The 23,803-nt window shown below is 42.7% G+C and overlaps 1 non-coding gene across 1 annotated transcript; it reads left to right on the forward strand.

Moving 5' to 3' along the window:
- Positions 1-6,749: 6,749 nt before the first annotated feature.
- LOC128117289 (U6 spliceosomal RNA) lies at positions 6,750-6,854 on the forward strand. The gene has a single exon (XR_008220771.1). It is a non-coding gene; the product is annotated as a U6 spliceosomal RNA (small nuclear RNA).
- The last annotated feature ends 16,949 nt before the right edge of the window (positions 6,855-23,803 follow it).

Raw genomic sequence — 23,803 nt, forward strand, 5'->3', positions numbered from 1 at the left:
AATCTTGCTACTTTTTCTAAAATTCAGATCAAAACACACTGTATCCCAGTTATACCTCTGACTGGGTACGTTCCAGTATTTTAAATATCCTCCTCACATTTCTTCCTCTGAAAATCCCAGCAGCCTTCAGTTTGCCTTGGTACCACCTTCTTATGCTCTCTGTGAGAGCAAGACTTGAGATCTTGCTAGTTTCTCTTTTGTTCCTGTGACATAATAGGTGTGTGGGAAGTCATGGCTTTCCCTGACACCATGTGTCCTCACCATCTACTGCCTCACTCCCTGCTCACCACATTCTAGCTACATAAGCATGCCGGTGAGAACACTGTCTGGAAGTGTGGCCACAAATTCTTCATTGCTAATCCAGAAAATACTTATCAGGCCTTCCCCTATGTCAGACCTCAGGATAGACTCTTGAGACCAGAAACTTGCCCACCAACATTCTGTCCCATTGATCTTAACAGCACATCAAGGTCTCAACTTTCCTCTGATCACACAGGTCTTCTCAGGCCATGATTTAGGAATTCCTCCCTTTTCTGACCTGAAGTGTGCTGTGGGATGTCTTTCTGTATGCTGTGAATATATGTTGCTCTGGTTGGTTGATAAATAAAGCTGTTTGGCCAATGGTGAGGTTAGGTGCTACATTTGAACTGGAGAGAGAGGAGAAGAAAGGAAAGTGGGGCAGACTCTGCCAGCTGCCATCAGAAGAAGCGAGATGTGAAAGTACTGGTAAGCCACGAAGACAAGTGGCAATGCATAGATTAATAGAAATGGGCTGAGTTAAGTTGTAAGAGCTAGCTAGCGAGAAGCCTGAGCCATTAGGCCATACAGTTTATAAGTAATATAAGCCTCTGTGTGTTTACTTGGGTCAGAGCAGCTGCAGAACCAGGCAGGACACAGGAAAACTTCTGACTCCAGAAGTGTGTGATTTCTTCTCGTAATGCTCAGCTTTTCTTCTCTCTTCACTCTGCCTGCCCCATGTGGGTGAGCTCATCTACACCCACATGTCAAGTCCACTTCTCTCTGCAGTGTGCCCCTCTCTCCTGAGTATCCCAGACCTCCTTCCAAAGACATCACAACCAGAATCAAAATGTATCACCAACCGAGTCTCGGTTTATTAGAGGATGGCAGATAATAGTTCCTAGATTCATTTCTACCTTGTGTGATTCATATTCATTTTTCTCCAAAGGGACATATTTAAATCAAGAAAGAAAACATAATAGGAAATAATCTCTAAACAAAAAAATATGGAGTACTTCTACCAAGTATTACATATATGTTTGCAGATGATATCATGAATACCATTACTTTGCTTGGTCACTTCAAATTATTTTTATTTAATTTTCATTAATTTTGAATCCATCGAAAAGCAGTTTTGTGCAGAAGGGGTTCTCTGCAAACTTTATCAAAGACTTTTAGGATGTCTTTATGTAACTTTTTACCTTGTATCATAGTCTTACAATGTGTGTCTGGGGCTCCCTTACTAAGAGCCCATTAGAATTTGTAGATAGCGTAAGTCTGCTATTGGCAGTCTGTACTCAGGAAAGTCTGTACTTAGAAAAGAACCTCCACATTTTCCATGACTAAAATCTTCAGACAAATTTAGACAAATTAGATCGCTTGTTTTAAGATTGCCTGGTTCCCCTCCCTAACATTAACACTAATCTTTAGCTGGTTCACATCCAACTCCACATGATGACTGGGTAAGGCTGTCATGCCAGAGGAAGATCCACTTGATTTAGTATATATTAACTTCAATGCACAATCATTACAACTGAGTCTAATCACAATTTCCCACAGCATAGGAACAGCCAGTGGAGAAAACCCAGGCTGGGTAAGAAAAGAATCGAGACAGCCATCTTTTTAAGCATGAACACTGCCCAGAGCAGCAGGTATCCCTGTTATGTACCCAGAAGCCTAAAATGATGCTTGGCCTACGGTAGCTGCTCAACATTTGCTTCGCCATGTACTGTTATTCGAGCATCATATAATTTTTACATGTCACAAAATATTATTCTTCCTTTGAAAATGTCGACCACTTAGAATGTAGAAACCATCCATTTCTCATAGAAAGGCTTCCTTTGACCAGAGCTTACCACTTGTCCAGCTGTACTATGTTCTTGCATGTGATGACAACATGTGATAAGCATCCTTGTAAGCAATACCACCCAAGAAGTTTCTCTGAGCACCGTGCTGACAAAAACATCCCTGTGCAGAAGGTCACTGTGACTCCATGCAGACTAGAGAGTCAAGTACATGCTGATTGGCATGAACACAAGTGCTCGTGATGAAAGCCAAGTGGCAGGCTTGGTCATTGTCCTCCATATCGTCTCAGACCTAGCTGGGCCAGGTTCCCCGAGAGGCGATCTACTCTTTGCCACTCCACTCCTTTGCCGGCACTGTCCTGTCTACCTAAGATGCCTCCTCTAGCCTCCCACTTCTCTCTTCCTGTGAGAAATCCTCCCTTCTGCCTTCCTCCCTAAATCTTCTCCTATCTGCCCCCCCCCACACACTCCAGCCAATTCTGTCCCTTAGCACTGTATCTCCTGTTATAGCCGCTGTATTTGAAATGTATTAAATGGATTCTGTTCCCTATAATAATTGTGTAGATGATCTCCCGCCTCATGAATTAATCAACTCAGTGTCAGAGACTGTGTGCTGTCCTCTCAGTGAGGTCCCTGCTAGGAGTCTACAATGGATTCAATGAATATTTGTGAAATTAAATGAACAGCCTAAAATGGCTCAGAACAGAATCACTTAAAGAATTTGAAAAGCCCTTTGCAATCTCACAAAACAAGGAAATAAGTAGTTTTCATATTTCAGAGCCTCTTCTAAAATGAAGCTGTAGATCATAGGAGAGAAAGAAGACATTGTTTCTTTTATTAAATTGAGTTCCTATTCATCTTATGAAAAAAAAATTTTGAAAAATCAAATTATTGAAGCTTAATTAACTGTTATAATTGGCCGTAAATGAAAGGCTCCCAATTAGCTGTGAATTGAGTGACGAAAAGGAATCTTGTCAAGACAGACTCCCTGGACCCTAATAATAGCTAGAAGCAATTAGCCACATGTGTTCATGAAGCACGGTGGAGAAGGAGGACGCAAGCTTGGCTGAACAGGTTGGAGAGCAAGTCCTCTGTGCTAAGAAATGCAAACCACCAGAGCAGACTCGCTAGTTACTCAGAGAAGGACTGGCCATGCACAGGGACTGCTAGAACGTCCTGGTTTTCTTTGAATTCATCTTCTCTTCCTTGATCCAGTGTCATGTGTTTGTCTCATTCCTCCTGGAACCATCAAGACATCACCAAGTCATAAGAAGAACAGCTCATTGTTTAAGACCGAACTGGCTGCTAGAAGCCAATTATCTGTAGTAGTAGACAAAAATTAACTTTTGCTTGTCTCACACAGACACCTAGCACTTCCCTCCTGACATGTTGTGCAGGGGTGGTGTTCCTACACACCAGGCAGTTTTTTGGCTCCCCTCCAGCAGGGTGTTTTATAATTGAATTAGATTCTGGCACTATCTACCTGGAGTTAGAGTCAGAACCCACGGTTTGAGGGCTCAAGGTGGTTCCATATTCTACACGCTAACTGCTAGTTTAGGATTTCAGAACCTCTGACCAACTGGCTATACATTAGAACTTCTCATGACCCCCGCCTCAGGTTCAGACATTTTCTAGAACGGCCCACAGAACTTAGCAAACAGTTTACTTACGTTTACCCATTTATTACAATGGGTTATAGCATTCAGATAGAAGAGATGCAATGAACAGATATGAGGAAACAGGCACAAAGTCTCCATGTCCTCTTGGGGTACACTCCCTTCCATGTGCTCAGCAACCCAGAAGCCCTCTAAACCCAGCCCTTTGGGGGTATTTGTAGAGACATCAATGCACAATCATGTTCAATCCAATCATAGATGATAATCAATTAGTGATTCATTTAACCCTCAGCTCCTTCAGGTCAGGAAACCTCTAATCAATAGTTGGTTCCCCTGATGTCTTAGTAACTTTTTCCATTACTGTGATAAAACACCACCACCCAGGCGACTTTATAGGAGGACGTGTTCATCTGGGCTTATGGTTCCAGAGGGCCATGCGTCCATCGCCATCACGGTGGGGAAGCATGGCGGCAGGCAGGCATGGCATCTGGAGCAGACGCTGAGAGGTCACATCCTAAACAGCAAACCTGAAGGAAAGGGGATAAACTCACAATGACTCAAGTCTCTAAACTCCAGAGCCTACGTCCAGTGAAGTACATCCTCCAACAAGGCCACACCTCCTATGCCTCCCCAAACAGCACCACCAACTGAGGATCAAGCAGCCGATGGGGGGCCATTCCCCTTCCAACCACCACACCTGTTAACCGGCTGCTACACTGAAACCATCCAGGACCCTCATTATCAGTCACTTCTTTACTGTGCTTCAAGATACTTCTCATTTCCAAAAATTCATGTTTGGGGAGCTATGCTCCAGAAAAGGGATTTAGAGAGCACACAGGGACAAAGACCCAAATTTATTTCTTGTTATATCACAGTAGCCAAGCTGTGAAAATTTTACTGGGGTGTGAGGCATTTCTGTCCCAGTTTGCTGGGAGATTTAACAATGAAAACTAAATGTGTGCTTATGGCTTCCTTTACTTCTGATTTGATGGGTATGTTGCTATTTCAGTGGGTGGAGTTCCAAAACAAGCAATAAAATGTCAGAGGCAAAATTAGTGAGATCACTAAAAGTCTCTGAAAGCCAGCTGAACATCATGATTGGGTAGACTGAGGCCAGGTTCATGAACCGTTAGCAGTCTAGCTCATCACAGGAAGGCACTTACTGTGAAAGACATTTTGTAGGGTCCTTAGATCGCTCCAAATGAGCAGAAGACACCCAATATGCAGTTGCAGAAAGCAGCTTTATTCTTGAGAAAAACCAGCATGCAGGGGCCCACCCAAGATGGCTTCAAGCCTGGGAGAGGGTAAGGCAGTCATTTTAAGCCTGCTTAGGGGAATTTCAGCTGTGGTTAAGTGTCCTTTGAAGTGACTGGATATGGACCCTTACTGATACAGGAATCATTTTATGATTGGCTCACGACATCTGGTCAGCAACTGTGGTTGCAGTGTCAGGGGTCTGTCTGTCAGCTGTGTCAGGGGTCTGTCTGTCTGCTGTGTCAGGGGTCTGTGTGACTGAAAATAACAAGAACAGTTCCTGCTTGTAGCCAGGCAGGACCCTGATTGGCTACCAGACTGGACATACTTCCTGAGGGCTTGGTTGAAGCCAGACATGAGTCAACATAGGATAGTGAGGTTATATGGGGCAGAGGTCTTAGCAAACTGGCCCCTGGTCCCCTCACATTTCAGGTATAATTTCCATGCCATATAAGCAGTTGTTTTAGTTAGGGCATCTATTGCTGTGAACAGACACCATGACCATGGCAACACTTATAAAGGAAACATTTAATTGGGTGGCTTACAGTTTCAGAGGTTTAGATCATTATCATCAGGGTATGACATGGCGGCATGCAGGTAGACATGGTGATGGAGAAGGAGCTGAGAGTTCTACATCTTGATCCGCAGGCAATAGGAGACTGTCACACCAAGTGTGGCTTAAGCATATAAGAGACCTCAAAGCCCACTTCCTCAGTGACACACTTCCTCCAAGGCCACACCTACTCCAACAAGGCCACACCTACTCCAACAAGGCCACACCTCCTAATAGTGTCACTCCCTTGGGGGCCATTTTCTTTTAAACCACCACAGTAGTCAAGAGTAAGTCAGCCCTTAAAACATCATGCAGCCTACTGTGGTGTGCAGAGGCAGAGATATGGGTTGGGCAGTTAGATGATGCTGTGGAGTTCCATAAAGGGAAAGCCTGGTTTCAGAGTCCTGTGTTAGCTAGACATCTGGACAAAATGGAACTGGAATCAAGGGGCTGTAGAGACACTCTGGGGAGAGTTTTCATGCAGTTGTGATAAGTGAAGATCACCCTAAAAAATCTGTGGGCAGCATAATTTGAGTCTTACCTAATAATTTTTTTGTTTTTTTCCTTTTATTGAAAATAGATTTTCTACTCCTCCTAGATCCACCCCACTTTCCTTCCATCCAGATCTACCCCCTTCCTGTCTCTCATTAGAAAATAAGCAGGCTTCTCTGGGATTATAGTATACTATGTAATATAATATAACATAATATGATAAAATAAAAACCAACACATCAGAATTAGCAAAACAAACAGAAGGAAAAGAGCCCAAGAGAAGGCACAAGAAGCAGAGACCCACTCATTTGTACTTAGGAATCCCATAAAAACACTAAACTGAAAGCCATGATATGCAAACTGGAAGCCATAATAAGCAAGGAACCTGTAGGGTAAAAAGAGAGAAGAAAAATATGTAAATAAAATAAGAGTAAGAATAAAAAATAAAAATATGGTTTTTGTTTGTTTTTTTTAAAAGGGAGAGTCCTGACATGATATTATGAGACATGGAACCTCTAAAGATGCCACTGGGTTCATTTTCTCCTGGCCATCTATTGCTGGGCATGCAACCTACCCTTAAGAGTATTGTGTTTCCCTAGTAAAACTCCCTAGCAGGAAACTAAATTTTCATTTGCAAGTGGTTATCGATTGGAGATAGCTCCTGGGCTAGGGATGAGGAAAATGTGTCCACTCCTTTCAACTCTAGGACCCCATCTGGTGCAGACCTGTACAGACCCTGTACAGGCTGCTCACTCTGTGAGGTCATTTGTGCGTCGGTCATGTTTATTTAGAGAGCTTTTATTTGGCAGCACATACATTAAAATTGGAACATTACAGAGATTAGCGTGGCCTCTATGCAAGGATGGCACACAAATCAGCGAAGCCATACAGTTATTCCACAGAAGAAGAGGCAGAAAGAGTGTCAGAGCCGGAGGGGATGGAGGACACCAAGAAAACAAGGTTACTTAAAAACTATCAAGAAAAGAATGAATGTGTGAGAAAAGGGGGCAATGTACTGAGTTTCTAAACTGCTTTTTACTTTAGTAAAACCTCATTTTACCTACTAACTATTCTAAGCTGATACTTGACAAATCTACCAAGGAGAGAAAAATAATTAGCTGATTGTCATCCTCAACATAGGAACCTAGAATATGTAGGTAGGGGATAATATATATGTTTTATAATTGTTCTTTTGGTCTGTGCTACCATTTCCTTTTTTCTCAAAGAGAAAGTTAACTTTAACACCTCCATACCACACCCACACCCCACACCTTGTGCCAAAAGGCAGGCATGGTGGTTGATGCTTGTAATCCAGGCACTCAGGATCCCTGAGAGGCTGAGGCAAGAGGATCATGAGTTCAATGCCACATGGTGGCACCCTGTAGGAAACAATCAAACAGAAAAACAAGAATAGAAAAGACTGCCATGGAAATAAACAGAAATCAGAAGAAGTCAACAAAACATACAAATACAGAAGCCGTTGGTGAGGGTATGCTGCGGGCTAAGGGGAACTAGAAAATGGAGCTGAGAAAGGGCCAGGGTGGCTTGAAGAAGGTCACTTTCCTGTAGAGAAGCAGCAGGGTGGAGGGAAGGAAGATGGCTTCCCATTCCCAGGACAAGAAGATATCAAGGGAGTGGTGTGTGATCCCGCCCAGGGAGTGAGACCAACATGGTAACAGAGAGTAAGAACCGCTGAGGTGAGCAGATTACTAAGATCCAGAACTGGCTGGAAAATGTCTTCTGAAACCTGAAGGAAATGCAGTTTTCACAGACACATGGACGCATGGTAAAGTCCCGCTGTGCCAGTGAGAAGGCATGGGCACAGCACAGAAAACCTGCAGCCAGAGAGCGCATGCCTGCTGAGAGGCATTACAGTGTTTCTGTGAAAAGTGTCATTTTGGGGGGCTGGAAAGATGACTGTGGTTAAAAGCACCGGCTGCGCTTCCAGAGAACCCAGGTTTGGCTTGTGGAATTCCACAGAAGCGACTGAGTCCACCATGACACTACTGTATCTAGGGCGGGGGAGGTGTGGCAGTGGCTGGGAGGGGCAGGTGCCCCGATTATGCAGTTCAGTCACAAACAATGTGGTGAAGGAGTGGTTTGGTGGTGGGGAGGGTGGGCCACCAGGTGGGGGTGTGTCCGTGGTGGCAAATTCTCAGAAGAGGGCTCATTAACAGTGGTTCTGGTTCCAAGGTGCCACCGCAGAGGAACCACACTGTCCGTGGGAAGCAGGACACACCCACCAACTCTTCCTTTGGGGACAGTGGGTCTGTTAGGTTCCAGGCAGCTTTCTCTGCTGGGCCAACTGCCTCTGAGGACTACAGAGGTCCCGTAGTGACCAGCCTTCCAGTGTCCAAGGTGGTTCCAGTCCTCTGATGGACATGGATTCTGTCATTTAGTTGTTTTCTCAGGATGTGGTACTTTATTCTTTGCTTCGGCTGTCCTTGTGGGGGGGAGGTGGGCACTAGAGAGATCTATCTCATTGACATGACTCCACCAAGACCTCTTCAAAGTCAAGACTAAGAATATGAACAACTCAATTAAAATGTAGGCAAAGACTTTAACAGTTCACCCGGGAGGATCTTCAGATGGAAAGTAAGCATGTGAACAAACCTTCTATGTGATTTGTCCCTAAGGAAATGCAAATCAAAACAACCATGCAATCCTATCGCACATCAATTAGAATGGCCAAATACAAAACCCAGTAAATCCTAGCCATAAGAGCGGCGGTCTCCATTCATTATGGGGGGGACTAAAAAAATGCTGTGAACTATGGAGACAGTGTGGCAGCTTGCAACAAAACTAAACACACCCCCACTTTACAGCAATCATGCTTTTGTGTTTACTCAAGTGACTTGGAAATGAATGCCCACCCATGGATGCTGGTGGCAGCTTTCTTCATGATCCAGAACTTGGTGGCAACCAAGGGTCCTTTAGGTAAATGGGCAAGGAGATCGTGGCCTGTCCAGACAACGGGATTTTATCGTGGCCTGTCCAGACAACGGGATTTTATTCAGCAAGCTGTTCTCTGGCCTCCACACGTATTTTCCCTCCACACACAAGTATATAAACCAATGTAATTTTGAAAAAAAGTTAAGCTGTCAGGGCTGGAAATGTAAATTTCATTTAATAAAATGAGGATTTTCATGTCTAACTCCAAGCGCTTATTTTCTTCAGAAACGCTGTACTAACCAGCTTTGCATGAGACTTCAGTGAAGAAGGAGAATTATTGTAAGTGAACAAGGTTTCCATTTCACATTTCAGCATGTCTAAACGTGGGCAGTTTCTCCAGTCTCCTAATTGCCAAGAGATCCGCTGGATTTTTAAGTTACTTGACTAATTGCCTATAGTCTTTAGAAATAACATTTTAGATACTGTTTGTCCTTAAGCTGTCGCCGGTGAGCAAGTAACCTGAGTTCGGCTTGCTCGCACGGACAGAAATGAACAGGGTCAGTGCTGACCCCTACTGTTAGGCGAGGGTATGGGCTGCCACTCGCAATGGCTTTGGAAGGCACTGGGAGCAGGACAACCAAGTTGCCGGCGGAATCCCGGGAGAGCCTTGCCTGTCCGTCATCCTGAAAAGGGGGATGATATCCTTAAACTTTTGAGATAAAGGTGGAAGGTTCTGGAAATGGATAAATGAATATCAAGAAAGCTGTCCAGTTTTCACTCACGAGCTTTCCTGGGGGCTCTGACGTCTTTAGCAAATCTTAACTTTTTTTTTTTTTTTATCCTGTATTGTTTCTGTCCTGTGACACGTTACAAAACACTGCAAGGCTTCAGAACTATTTCTGGGGTGGGGGGGGGAGGGAGAGGAGTACTTCCCTCACCCTGCTCCTCTTGCCCCAGCACATTGGTCTAGAATCTAAACTGGCTATCTCTCAGTCATCTTTATTTTTCCTCTCGAGATATTTTCCACCGTAACTTGGTCATAGCTGTTGCATTGTGTCACGCTGCCTATTTTAAAAGCTGTGTATCATGTGAGGTCCCACACATCAGCTCCTCACAGTTAGGTAGGTGTCCCGTGAATAGCTGTAACCTAGAGCGTGGGAAGCGACCCAGAATGCAATCGCAATCAAATAGAAACACACACAGCCTAGCTAAGGGCTCAGTGGGATGCAATTGTTAGGCAGGGATTTCTATAAAACTCAAAAAATGTCAGCATCTGACATTATTCACCCTTGTCGACTCAAAGGGGGTTTGAGCAAGCCTGGAAGGATAGACTAGAAAACTCGGGAGCTTTGATATAGATGATCACTTACCCCCACCTCCCACACCACCCCTCTCACAACACCCCAGGTAATCGCCCTAGCTAGTTTTATAGTTGTCTCCTTGTATTCCTGCTCCTCACCCTCTTACCTCCTTTCCCTGATGGATTATGCATCAGAAAACAATATACTTGTTTCTAAGAACTATGAGGGATTATGCCGTCTTCCAAAATAAAGAACTTCCTAAATTGGTGTGCTGACTCATGCCTCTAATCTTAGAACTTAGGGGACTGAGGCAGGTGGATAGCCATGGCTTCAAGGCCAACCTTGGCAACACAGTGAACTCTTGGCCAACCTAGGCTACAGAAGGACACCTTCTAGCAAAAAAGGAGGTGGGGATATAGGAAAAAAAGAAGCCAAGGGAAAAAGAAACTCAAAATTGGCCACAGATTTCAGTGTAAAATGCAAAGTATTAAAAAAAAATTGCATAGTCTTTTTGTTTGTTTTCAAATCAACTCAAACAAATGAGTTCATCACATTTTTTTTAAGTTTCTGAATTTTTCTTGGTAATATGAGCACTTACAGTGGCAGTCATTTTTGAACAGAAGGATATAGGAGCTGAACAAGCTTGAGGTTTAGGTTCTTCAGGATAGGAGCATGGAAACCCTTTTGTGCATACAGATGTCATCAGAGCCTTTGTGTACAACTGCTCTTCCAGATTGGCGTTTCCAGAACCCACAGTCTCCAGTAACACCTGACAAGCATTTGTTTCCCAGGCACCATTTTATGGTCGTTGAAATAGAAATCTTTACGTAGTGTGACGGGAGAGTTGCCGGCAAGTTGCCATGCTTTTTCTACTGTGGTGACATTGTTGTCGTGCAGGTTTAAAAACAGGGACCCAGACATTGAGTACCCGGAATCAAAGCACCGCCCCACCAACATTAGGACCTGAGCCTTTCCATTGTATATGTCCACCTCGGTGACCTTGTTTCCTTAGTAAATAAGGTGCACTTGATAGTACTGTTAACAACGCTTAGTCAATGTTTTGTTGCTTTGAGGAGACACTATGACCAAGACAATTCTTATGAAAGAAACCATTTAATTGGGACTTGCTTATAGTTCAGAGGTTCAGTCTGTTATCATGGCAGGAAGCATGGTGGTGTGCATGGAGCTGGAGCGGTAGCTGGGTTACACCTTGATGGGGGGAACCTGGGCCTGGCATGGCTTTTTAAACCTCAAAGCCAACCCCCAGTGACACACTTCCTCCAACAAGTACCCACCTACTCCAACAAGGCCACAGCTCCTACTCTTTCTAATCCTATCAAATGGTGCCAGTGCCTGGTGACCAAGTTATTCGGATCTATGAGCCTATGAGCTTCTTCAAACCACCACAACATCTAGCCCTAGCCTTGGCGTTGCCCACGTTACCACAAGCTGCAGTTCTTAAGTACAGTACGTTACTCAGCAGATTCTGTCTGATCAAAGAAACGCCTCAGTTGTTGACGGGCCTTGCTCATTTAGTCGGTGTCCACTAGGAAGTGCCGATTTTAGAAGATGCTTGATTGACTGAAAGAACCTCACTAGTAATAATGGGGATAGATTAGGGTTATTAACATTCCTTAAATTTTCTCCGAGGAAGCTAGAAAAGCCCCTGCTGGAAATATCATTTCCTTTTCTGCCCTCCCCTTTGGCTTCCCTTTTTCCTTCTCCTCCGCTTTCTTTCTTTCCATTCCCTCCTCCCTCCCCTCCCTTTGTTGTTTTTTTGTTTGTTTGTTTGTTTGTGTGCTTCATTTCGTTAGTTTGTGCTGCGGATTGCATCTGTGGTCTCCTGCCTGTAGACCAGCCTCTTCCACCGCGTTACAATACCCCATGCCCTGAATTCTCGGCATGGCTCTACGCCATCTGTGAGCAGATACTTCTCCTTTCCAGTGCCTGTGCCCTTTACTCCTTTACCAGTCCAGCGCATTAGCTAGAACCCCAGCACAATGTCGAGAAGAAAAGTGAGCTGGGGACTCCTTGCCTTTGCTCCTGAACAGTGTGGGGAAGCTTCTAGTTTCTCACTGTTGACCATGATGTGAGCTGTAGCGGTTTTTTTTTTTTAAACAATATTTTTATTCTTTGAGAATTCCTTACAATGTGTTTTTAACATAGTCACTCCCCTCCCCCGGCTCCTCCCATAACTACCTTTCCACCGTATTGTAGTGTTTTGGTTGATAGTGTTGATCAAGATGAGGAAGTTCCTGCTGTTACTGACAGTATTTAAAGTTTTTGTTTTGAAAATTATTTGTATTTTATATTCATTATGTGACTGAGTGCTTTGCCTGCATGTTATGTCTGTCCATCACGTGTGTGCCTGGTACCCATAGAAGCCAGAAGATGGGGTCGGTGCCACCTGGATTGGAGTTGTACATGGTTCTGAGCCACCAAGTGAAGCGTGCTAGGAATCAAACCCTGGTCTTCTGGAAGAGCAGCCACGACTCTTAACTGCTGAGCCATCTCTCCAGCCCCCAGTTTACTGACAATTTTCTTGCGGAGGTGACTTTGTCAAATACATTCCTTGTGTTTATGACCGTGTGATCCTTCTTTAGTCTAGGATTAGCCTGTTTCTTGTAGGGATAGGGACCCTACCTTGAGCAGCTGAGACAACCTCCACTCCGCTGTGGAACTCTTCACACACCTTCTCATTTGCTTTGCTAATATTTTAAGGATTTTTACACTTATGTTCCTGAGAAAATTAGCCTGTAGTTTTCATTCTTGTGGTATCCTTATGTAGATTGGGAATAATTCCCCTGCCCTGCTTTCAGTTATTCTAAAATGAATATAGCTGTTCACTCTCTCCTTTGAAAGTGTTAGCTAGCATGGCATATGGTTTTCCTAATCATTTACTTTTAATCTATGTATGATTTTAGTATGGCCAGTGAGTTTCTTATGGACAACATATTGTATGATAGGTTGCCCTGTTTTATCTGAGAATCTTGTACGTGCAGACAATGTGTTTTTGCTCAAACCCACCCCTTTTTGCTCTGCTCTGATTTCTCCCCTATCCCCTCCACCACCATTTCCTTACAAATTCATGTGTTCTTCTTTCCCCCTCTACTTGCCAGTATTTTAATGGGTCTATTCGGAACACTGACATCCCATTCACTGCTGACAAAGCTGAATCAGCATTTGTCACTGTTTTCGGTGTGTTACCCACATTTTACTCCTACTTTTAACTTTTACTTGATTTCATTTATTGCGGATTTAAAATGTTTTTATTGTTACTGTTGCTTTTCATTTTTATTTTTTGGAAACAGCCTCAAAGTGGCCTAGAACTTGCCGTATAGATCATGCTATCCAGAACCTGCTGTAATGTTCCTGCCTCTTTCTCCTGACAGCTGGAATTACCAGTGTGTACCACCATACCTAGTACTGTGTTTTAACTGAGCATTCTACATATGTATATTTTCTCTCTTTTCTTAGCATGTTACTTTATGCATGCCCTTCCTACATTCTTTAAATGTGTGCTCTGGAGTACACAATACGCATTTCCAAGTAGGCAAGTCCATTTCCAAGTGAGACTGTATCACATCATGATATTTGATGACCTTATAATAACAAAGGAATACTAATTCCTCCATCTGCCCTTAAATCATTTTTAGTTCTTTTCACTTATGCATAAGCATTCTGTAGCCGTAAGCATATGTATGATATACACATACACATAATCAAGTGCATACTTGTTATGATTTCAAATGGTTATCTGTTATAACAATTAAAAATGGTGAAATCAATTTTTAAAAGGTAAAATAAAAAACTAGTTTTGGATTTTCCTTCACTGAATCCTTATTCATGCTCTTCCTTTACATAAATATACATTTTCTAACATATCATTTCTTTTTCTTCTATCTCAATACCTCCCCCAACATGGGAGATGTGGTCTTGTGTATCCCAGGCTAGCCTCCAACTTGCTAACCTAGCTGAGGATGACCTTGAGTTTCTGAGCCCTCTGCCTTTACTTCCCAAGTGCTGGGAATGAGTATAGACAGACACCCCCATACCCACATGTGATGTAGGGACTGAACCTAGGGCTTCCTGCACAGGAGACAAGCACTTTACCAGCTGAACTATGTCCCTGGCTCCCAAAGAACTTCATATAGTATTTCTTGAGTTAGGCCTACAGGGAACACATCTTCAATTTTGGTTTGTCCACAAAGCCTTCAGTTCTTACTGCTTTCTTAAAAGATAATTTTGAATGCTACCAAATTCTAGCTTAGTGCTGCTTTCACGCCCAGCAGTTTGCATATTTCTCTTCACTTCTTGGGCACATGGAGAAGTTGATCTGTTCCTACCTTTGTTTATTTATAGGTGAGGTGTGGCTGTCCTTCTCTTTCTCATTCTTTGAATGTGGCTTGTCTCTGGGACTTGGTTAGGTTTGGGTGGAGGCTGGGTTCATTGTATTTTATGTTCTCCAGGTTTACAAGATTTACATCCCGGAGTGTGACACCATATACATTTCCAAGTAAGCAAGTTCATTTTCAAGTGACACTGTACCACGCCATGGTATTTGATGTAAAACCTGGTAATACTTGGTGTATCATCTGGTAAATCTGATGTACAATCTGATAAATCTCAGTCATCGTTGCTTCAAAGATTTCTTTTAGTCCTTTGTCTCTTTTTCTTTGGTATTGCAATTATGTGTCTTATTGCATCATTCAGAGTTTTTCCACATTCCTTAGATATCCTGTGAAGTTTTTTAGTTTTTGTTTTCTTTGTCTTTTAGTATTGGAATTTCTATTGCTACGTCCTCAAATTCAGAGCTTTTGCTCAGCTCTGTCCAGTTGACTAATAGTCCCATCAACAGTACTATTCATTTCTGTCACAGTGGTCTTTTTTTCTTTTTTCATTCTGTGGAATTCATGCTTGGCTCTTCCCTGAGATTTCCATTTCACTGTCCGCATTACCCGGCTGTGTCTGTGAGCTGTCTGCTTTATCCATTCTAGCCCTTAGCGCATTAATTTTAGTTGTTTTACATTCCTGGTCTAATTGGTCCAACCTCCCTGCTCTGTCTGGTTCTGATACTTGCTGTATCTTCAGATCATGCTTTACCGTTCAGTATGCCTTGTGGTTTTTATTCCTTATAGCTGAACATGATGTACTGGGCTATCAGAACTGCTGTACACAGGCACTTTAGGTCTTAATTAGGAGTGTGGTGGTAAGAGTGGATCGGTAGTTCTGTGAATAAGCCTGCCTTTTAGAGAGCCAGAGCCTCTGGACTGTGATCTTGACAAATGGTTCTCAGTCCCCAGCCTCCAAATGAGGCAGGATGGCTATAAATCTGGGTTAGATGTTTCTCTTTTCCCAAGCAGAAGGCTGGAGGAACCTGGAGCTATACACCTCTTTTTCCTACTTGGATGCTAGAGCATCAGGACCTGAGGGTTCTCTTGACCCAGGTCCACTTTGGTAGTCTCCTCTGAGGGAGGGCCTTGCTGAAACAGAGTCCTTGGATGCATCCAGAATGGTTCCTTTTCCTGTGCCCTTGCTTGAAAGCATAAGGTTTCCCCTTGGTATTTGTTATGGAACTAGGCTGTGTTCCTGCAGGTACAACTCAAAAGCCCTTGAACTCTACCAGGTCTCCAGACAGCCTCAAACCTGTGTACACTGAGTCTCCAGCAATGCGGCAATCATAGTTGCGATTTTTCTATCATGGTAGTGGTTTCCATAGAGATCTCTGCTTCAACAAGCTGAGATTCTGTCTGATCCCAGTACAAGAGTTAACCCTGTGGGCTCACTTTTCTTACGGATTTCAGAAAGACTTGAGTTTTCAGTTTGTACAGCTTTTCACATGGGTAAGCTCTTCACATGCAGAACTGGAGATCAGAACGCCCCTTTATTTCTTCACTTTTCACCGAAACGCTATTATGTGGCATGCACACTGGTGTTATGAAGTGCTGAATACCGTGTGTGTGTGTGTGTGTGTGTGTGTGTGTGTGTGTGAGAGAGAGAGAGAGAGAGAGAGAGAGAGAGAGAGAGAGAGAGAGAGAGAGAGAGAGAAATATTCAGTTGAATTTACTCAGCTTATGATTGTTAGTCCAGGCTTTTGGTATTTGATTCTTAAATAACCTGTACTCATCAACGAGAAAGAAAGATGAACTGGGAAGAGAGTCACTGTTGGGATCCCAGAGGGTAGGATTCCTTATGTCCTGGGTGGCTCAGCACAACGGCATTGCACTGAAGTGCCCTCCATGTTCCTGACACGCCTATGTTCTTTCAGCCACTAGTGGGCACATGTTAGTGCTTAGCTTTGAGACACCTCTTTCACAGGCAGACTCACCTGCCCTCAAAACCAAATAGTCCTTTAGGTATCTCATTATCCGTAGAAAACAAGACAACTTCAACATCCTCATTTTGGTCATACTTTTCCCCCAAGTTTCTAAAAATCTCAGATATCATTCCTAGCTACGGATCTCCTCGGATAATATTTCTACTTTGCCATTTCAAAGGCATTTTCAAAACATGTACATCCTTCAATCAATATTTTATGTCTGGTAATTTACCATAAAGCAACTATTAATCCTAAAGAGACAAATGCATAGATTATGTTTATGGTCATGCTATTTATAACTACAGGTTATTGAAAAAAGCTTGCTCAATGTAGAAGATGCTTAAATATTGTACGATAGCTCTGCACCTATGACACCTCTGTTTTCCACCACTAAAGATGATATTGTAAAGATGATATTGATGTGGAAAATATGGAAGATAACCAAAAAGTATAAGATTTTGTTATAGGTACCTTTATTATTATTATATATTATATATTAGGAAAACATATGAATATGTATATAGAAAGTCTGAAAAGCAACTTAACAAAATGCCCCCAATGGGAGGTGACTCAATGGACTAAGTCTGAGGTCTGTAACCCCAGTCTCCAGCACCCACATAAAAGCTGGGATAGCATCACGGCTTCCTGTAATCTCAACATTCAGGAGACAAAGATGGGGTCCTTGAGCCAAGCCATCTAACTTAAAATTGAAAGACCATGCATTAATAAATAAAGTGGAGGGTAAACAAGGAAGACATCCACCATCAACTGCAGGGTTACACACACGTGTGCACCTGTACACACACCTGCCTACACACAAGCAAACATCAATCGACACATAAATGCTGATTAATTCTTGGATGATGCAATTATGAGTCTTAATTTTCTCCTTTTTTAAATTTGTATTTATTTTTACTATAAATCAGTAGTAATTAAGCATTTTTAAAGACCATAGATTTCAATTCCTGGTGGATTTGGTATACATATTGCACATTCATTTCTCTCAAAAATTCACTTAAAAGCATCCATAAAGTTTAAGCGGGAGACAGAACGCCAAGGGAAGAGCTGAAAGTCCTTTATGAATTGGAATGAGCCCAAGATAGATGATGGAAAAACCCAAGCTTCTGTGGATGTTTCCCAGAATTTTTAGAGTCCAGGATCATCTTAATTTCCGAAATAGCAATTCCTGGTAGCATGGGATCCCTGAAACATGAAGAGGAAGTGATTCAGCCTGAAAGGGGATAAATCATCTGATGAATAACCCAAATATCACCCCCAGTCAGGATGTGTTCTCATTAGCTCATGAGCACTCGCCAGGTGCAGAGCCAAATATGGACGAGCATGAAGGGCAGCCGTGGGAAAGGTGCAGCAAAGTATAAGTGTGGCGGGGAGATGAGGCGGGGTATTGGGGGACAGGGAGGAGGCGATGGATGCGGGTGGGTATGTGATGGACCGGAAGTACCAGCAAAAGTTAGCCTGCCTTTATTTCCAAGTCTCTGACCCAGGAGCTGGGTCAATGTTGTGGTCCCCTTCCGTTTCCTTCCCAGTTCCTTCAGCCTTCTTAAGTAAACTCTGGGTCTTAGAATGGCGTCTTTAGTGAGCTCTTGTCAGGACGTGACCAGAGAAGTGGGCACAGTGGGGAATGTGGGTCGCCGCTACTGTGGCTTCCTGGTAACTGATGCAATGCTCAGAGGCATGGCGTATTTGGTCTCTAAGAGGTAGTGTGCTCTCCATATTGTGTCGAGAATAGCAAACTACACTCTACTAGTTACTCTACTCTCTCTCTTACTAGGAGTGAACTGAATACCAGAATTCTTTTCATTTCTTCTTATATTTATTCCTATGTATACTATCTTGTTTTCTTGGTTTAACAAATAAGAGTATTCTGAATATAACATAACCATAATGCTGGAATAATTGTAAAGAATCAAAGAACATTTAAAAAATCATTCCAGAAGTTGCTATGATTGCTTATTTGTAATTTTCCCACAAAATTAGAACAATCAACTATGAAAAACAAAATACACTTTTTTTGGTAGGTCTCAGGTGGTTTTCTTATCATTAATTTTTATTCTAGATGCCTCACAGTTTGTGAACTCGACACAAATGATGCATGGGTCTTTCCTGTAATGCAAAATAAATAGATAAATAAATAAACAAACAAACAAATATTCCCTTGACTTAAAATAAAAGCTTAAACTATTTTTTAGCCTTCTTTTCCAGACAGGTTTTGTCTTCAATTTAGAGCAAGTCATGAAAATGCATTCTAAATAAATCATTATGGAAAATACTAAAATAATGTCCAATAAATGATCAATAAAGTGGCATTAATACTAAATGGGGACTCATTAAGCCAAAGTCTTTTACTGTGATTAAATTACACCTTCTAAACTAACATAGACTTTTGAAAAAGCATCTCAAATGGAAGAGGAATGAATAGTGAATAAGCTAAGGAATTTCTCTCAGGCTCCACAATAAACCAGACAACAGTTCTGGGTTCGTTTTGGGGGACTACTTTTCATAGCTCTTTCCACCTCTTCCAGACTTTGTATGCATGTGGTTTTTATAACACCCCATCCATTCGGTCACTCTGAATAAAGAAGTACATGTGTGAGCCAGGTGATGGTAGCACCCACCTTTAATCCCAGCACTTGGGAAGCAGAGGCAGGCAGATCTGAGTTCAAGGCCAACCTAGGATACAGAGTGAGCTCAGCTCCAGGACAGCCAGGGCTACATAGAGTCCCTGTCTCAATACGTACATACATATACATACATACATACATACATATACATACATATATACACATATACATACATACATACATATACATACATATACATACATACATACATACATACATACATATATACACATATACATACATACATACATACATACATACATATATACACATATACATACATACATACATACATACATACATACATATATACACATATACATACATACATACATACATACATATATACACATATACATACATACATACATACATACATATATACACATATACATACATACATACATACATACATACATACATACATACATACATAGAATGTACACGTTTTCTCAAATCTCTGTGTAACTTTGGCTGGCAGCTGAGAGATGTGAGGTAACAATGGTAGGCAACGTGATTTGTTTCTCCCATCCTCATTTCTGAGAGCTGTGGAAATGCCTATTTCTTAGGATATCTGTTCTCATTAAAGAAAGGTGTTTCATTAAATGTAATCAATGCTACAAGGTGCAAGGCATACAAAGTGATATGGCATATCACTTATTTGCCTTGAAATGCTATTATGAATGTGGGTTTTGTGTGGTGTCTAATAAAATTGTACTAAAATAGGATCCTTCCATTTAAAAGGTATTCACTGTAGGCTCGAGAAAGTTGTATATCTCAAGTGTTTATCTTCAACAGTTTCCATTCCTTTTAAAAAATGCATCAGTATATCTCAAAAGGTGTATAGGGGTGGGCAGGGGGCGGGAGGCAGGGGTGATGAGGAGAGGAAGAGGGAAAAGGAGAGAGAGAACACCATCAGGACGGATTACAGTGTTTGGAGGTCATGCTACATGATATTTTTCCAATAAATGAGAAATAAAATTGCCTCCAGCATCTAAATTTTAAATCAATACATTACCAAGATATGCAATCATTCCCCTCAGAGAAAAGGTCTGTGGCTAGTTATTGTTTATGTATGAGGGTGTCTATGTGTGTGCCCAAAGAGGCCAGAAGAGGGCGTTAGACCCCACCCCTGGAGCTGGAGTTACAGGCAGTTGTGAGCTGCTCAATATGAGTGCTGGGAGTCAAGCTTAGGTCCTTTGGAAGAGCAGCAAGCATCCTTAACTATTGTACCATCTCTCCAGCCCCAAAGGCTAGCTTTGGCTTGAAGCCAGAAATCCTTCCAATCCCACAGGCGATCCCGTAGGCTGCTCCCACAGGCTGCTTCCTCCCTTCCTTCCCTTAATTTTCTCCTTCCTTTAGAGTCAGGCTTGTGTTATAGCCTCTCCCAGCCTCCTCTGCTTCCCTCCTTTAAAAACAATCCCTGGGAGCTTAATTTCATGTTGACATGTACTTCCTGAACTAACACACAGACCAAACTATGACTTGTGTGATCAGTTATTAGATTAGTATAGCTGAGGAAAAATTATTAGGAAAGAGGTAAGAGATTGGTCCACTCAAGGACCTCCGCAAAGATACGGAAGCAGAGCTCAACATAAGCATCAGAGAAGGGATGTCAGCCTTCCATCTCATACTGTCATTGGTGTAAAATGGTTCGTGACTATCAAATATTCATCCCATTCAGCCTGAGATGAGTTCCTGCTCCTCAACTGATAATCAGTTACCTTTTCGACTTCTTCGGAGGCCAATCTCCATGGCTGAGATGATGCACTCTTCCATGAGGTAGTGAGTGAAGGACATCTTGAAGATGTGTGGAACCGTATCTCAGAGGCTCAGAAGTCTGACTGTTAAATATGCCACCATCTCTCATTAGGCACCAGCTGACTGGATGCTTGAAGCTGGATAACGGGCAGCTCTGGAGACAAAACCTTCATGGTGTCTGGTCTGTACTCAGCCAGAAATAAACATTAGTGTCAAACCTGCTGTTTGATCATGAGTCTATTCAGCTGTCATGATGACACCTGTGTATAAGTAAGGTTTCTTCGGTGAGAGAGAGAGAGAGAGAGAGAGAGAGAGAGAGAGAGAGAGAGAGAGAGAGAGAGTGTGTGTGTGTGTGTGTGGCATATATGCTCAAGTATGTGCAGGTACATGCCCATGAATGGACATCAAGGCCAGAGGATGTCAAGTTGCTTGCTCTGTCCCTTTCCACCTTATTCTCCTGAGCAGGGTCTCTCACAGAGTGTAGAACTAGGCTGGCGGCCATCAAACCTTAGCAATCCCTCTGTCTCTACCCCCAATAGCATTGTGGTTGAAGGCACACAACCACACTCGGCTTTTTAGATGAGCATTCTGGGAATTTGAGCTCAGGTATTCATGCTTGCACAGCAGGCATGAGCCATCTCACACAGCCATCTCCCTGTCAATCCTTTCTTCTCCACTAGCATTCTCTTCCCTACCCACAAGCCTACATGATGTACTCAGTAAGTCTCCTCTTCCAGGACAAAATCATGTGACTAAGAAAAGTAATTGTACTAGCACATACCTTCTCTAGGATCTAATTGTGTGTTGAGTAGCTTCAAAGCCCCCAATTACACTTACACTTATTCTCTCTCTCTCTCTCTCTCTCTCTCTCTCTCTCTCTCTCTCTCTCTCTCTCTCTCTCTCTCTCTCCTGTTGGGCACTTAGGTTCATTCCTCTCCTGGCGTCAGCAACTGGTTCTCTTGTCTTCCTGCTTACTCAGTAAACGAGGCAGCTTTGTGTCTCTGTCTCATCCTGAAACTCTTCTCTGTGCCGTGTGTCAAGAGCCTAGCTGCACTTGAGTCCAAACCATTTTGAGTCACATCCAGGCTGCACAGACAACAATGACAAGGTACATTCTCCACTGCTGATGACAATCTTAACCAATTGTATTGACAGTGATCCTATGACCAAGTGGAACCACATTCTGCGTGACACACACTTCAACTCAAACCCATTAGATTTGACGATTCTATAAAATTCCCCAAGGATATACAATTTCATAATGCAGCATAAAGAGAGTTTAGGATGTAATTAGAGACTGTATTAGTTAGCTTTCTGTTGCTGTGATAAAATGCCATGACCAATGTCAGCTTATGGAACAGAGCATTTATTTTGGCTTACATCTCCAGAGGGATAAGAGTCTATGATGGCAGAGTACAGGCATGGTAGCGGGAACAGGAACCTGAGAGCTAAAACTGCAAACAGCAAGGACAAACCTGAGAAAGCAAACTGGAAGTAGGTGAAGATTTTGACTTTCAAAGCCCACTCCTAGTGACATACTTCCTCCAGCAAGGCCACACCTCCTCCACCTCCTCAAACAGTGTCACCCACTGAAGACCAAGCATTCAAAAATGCCCTGGACTGTTTTTCATTCAGGCTATGACAGGGACATTACTAACTCAAAGTTAATGTTCATTTAAACTGACTTGGAGGGGATTATATAGGAGAGTTGGAAGTGAGCATGTGTGTAGGGATGAGGCCAAAGAAGGAAGGAGAATAAGGTAGAGCATAGTCGATTTATAGGTAATGAAGAATTCTGTTGCCTAGAAGCTCTTCAATTTTCTTAAAAGATTTATTTATTTGTACTTTATGTGTATGACTATTTTGCACCCATGTATGTATGTGTACCTCATGCATACAGTGCCTGAAGAAGCCAGAAGAGGGCATCAGATCCCCTGGAGCTAGAGTTACTGGCAGTTGTGTGGCTCATAGGAGTGCAGGGAACAGAATCCAGGTCAATGCAAGAGCAGCCCATGCTCTTAACTGCTGAGCAGTCTCTCCAGCCCCCACATCTACGAGTTCTTAACAGCTGTGGTTGAGAGTGACTTTCTAAGTGGTCCTGAATCCTGAACAGCATCCTAACTGGACACATTGTCTCCTCCAGCACTCTGTCTGGGACATCTTTTTTCTCCTTGCCTCCTGCCCTCTGTCCTGTGAGTCCTGCTGGGAAGTGAGAGGGTAACTGGAATACCCTTCTGCTCTGTACATCCTGATGGCCAACAGCTTCTCAATCACGACATTCAAAGGTCCTTGCAGTACTGGACTGTGAGCTCTGATTTAGCCTATTAAGGACTGTTTTACTTGGCTACTTTGTGACATTAGCGTTTCAGTTACCCATTTCAATGTGAGCCATTGGAAAATACAGTTTCATAATTACTTCAGTATTTACATTCTTCAGGGATGAATCATAGCAATTGAATAATGCTGTTTAAGAATTAATGTAGGTAGGGGAAAATGACAGAGAACTATGAAGGGACCCAGTGATTTGGAAAACAATTTCCAGCAATCCCTTGTGCTTGATGATGGTGGAGTGGTGGTGGTGGGGGCGGGGGTGGGGAGTGGGGGATGGGATGAAGCAGACAAGCCAAGCAGCTGTTGGGTGCTCTGGGCTGCTCTGCACTCATGGAATTTTCCACTAGGTAGTATGTATTCAGGTCACATACACAGTGAGATTTCCTGCAGTGTTGGTACAGATAAAAAGGCTGTGCGGCTTGGTAATAATTGTGCTCCATTTAGGCACCCCCACAGACTGGTGCATTTTACAGCGATTGTCTCAGAAGCATGAGAGATGCTTCTGTGTGCAGGTTTTAAGTATGGATTCATTAGCGCACAGAGAACAACAGGAGGCATTCTGAAATGCATCTTAATGAGAAACAAGTCCTGACAGTTCAT

Source organism: Peromyscus californicus, unplaced genomic scaffold (assembly GCF_007827085.1).
Source record: "Peromyscus californicus insignis strain IS unplaced genomic scaffold, ASM782708v3 Scaffold_20__1_contigs__length_68692818, whole genome shotgun sequence".
Lineage (NCBI taxonomy): Eukaryota > Metazoa > Chordata > Mammalia > Rodentia > Cricetidae > Peromyscus > Peromyscus californicus.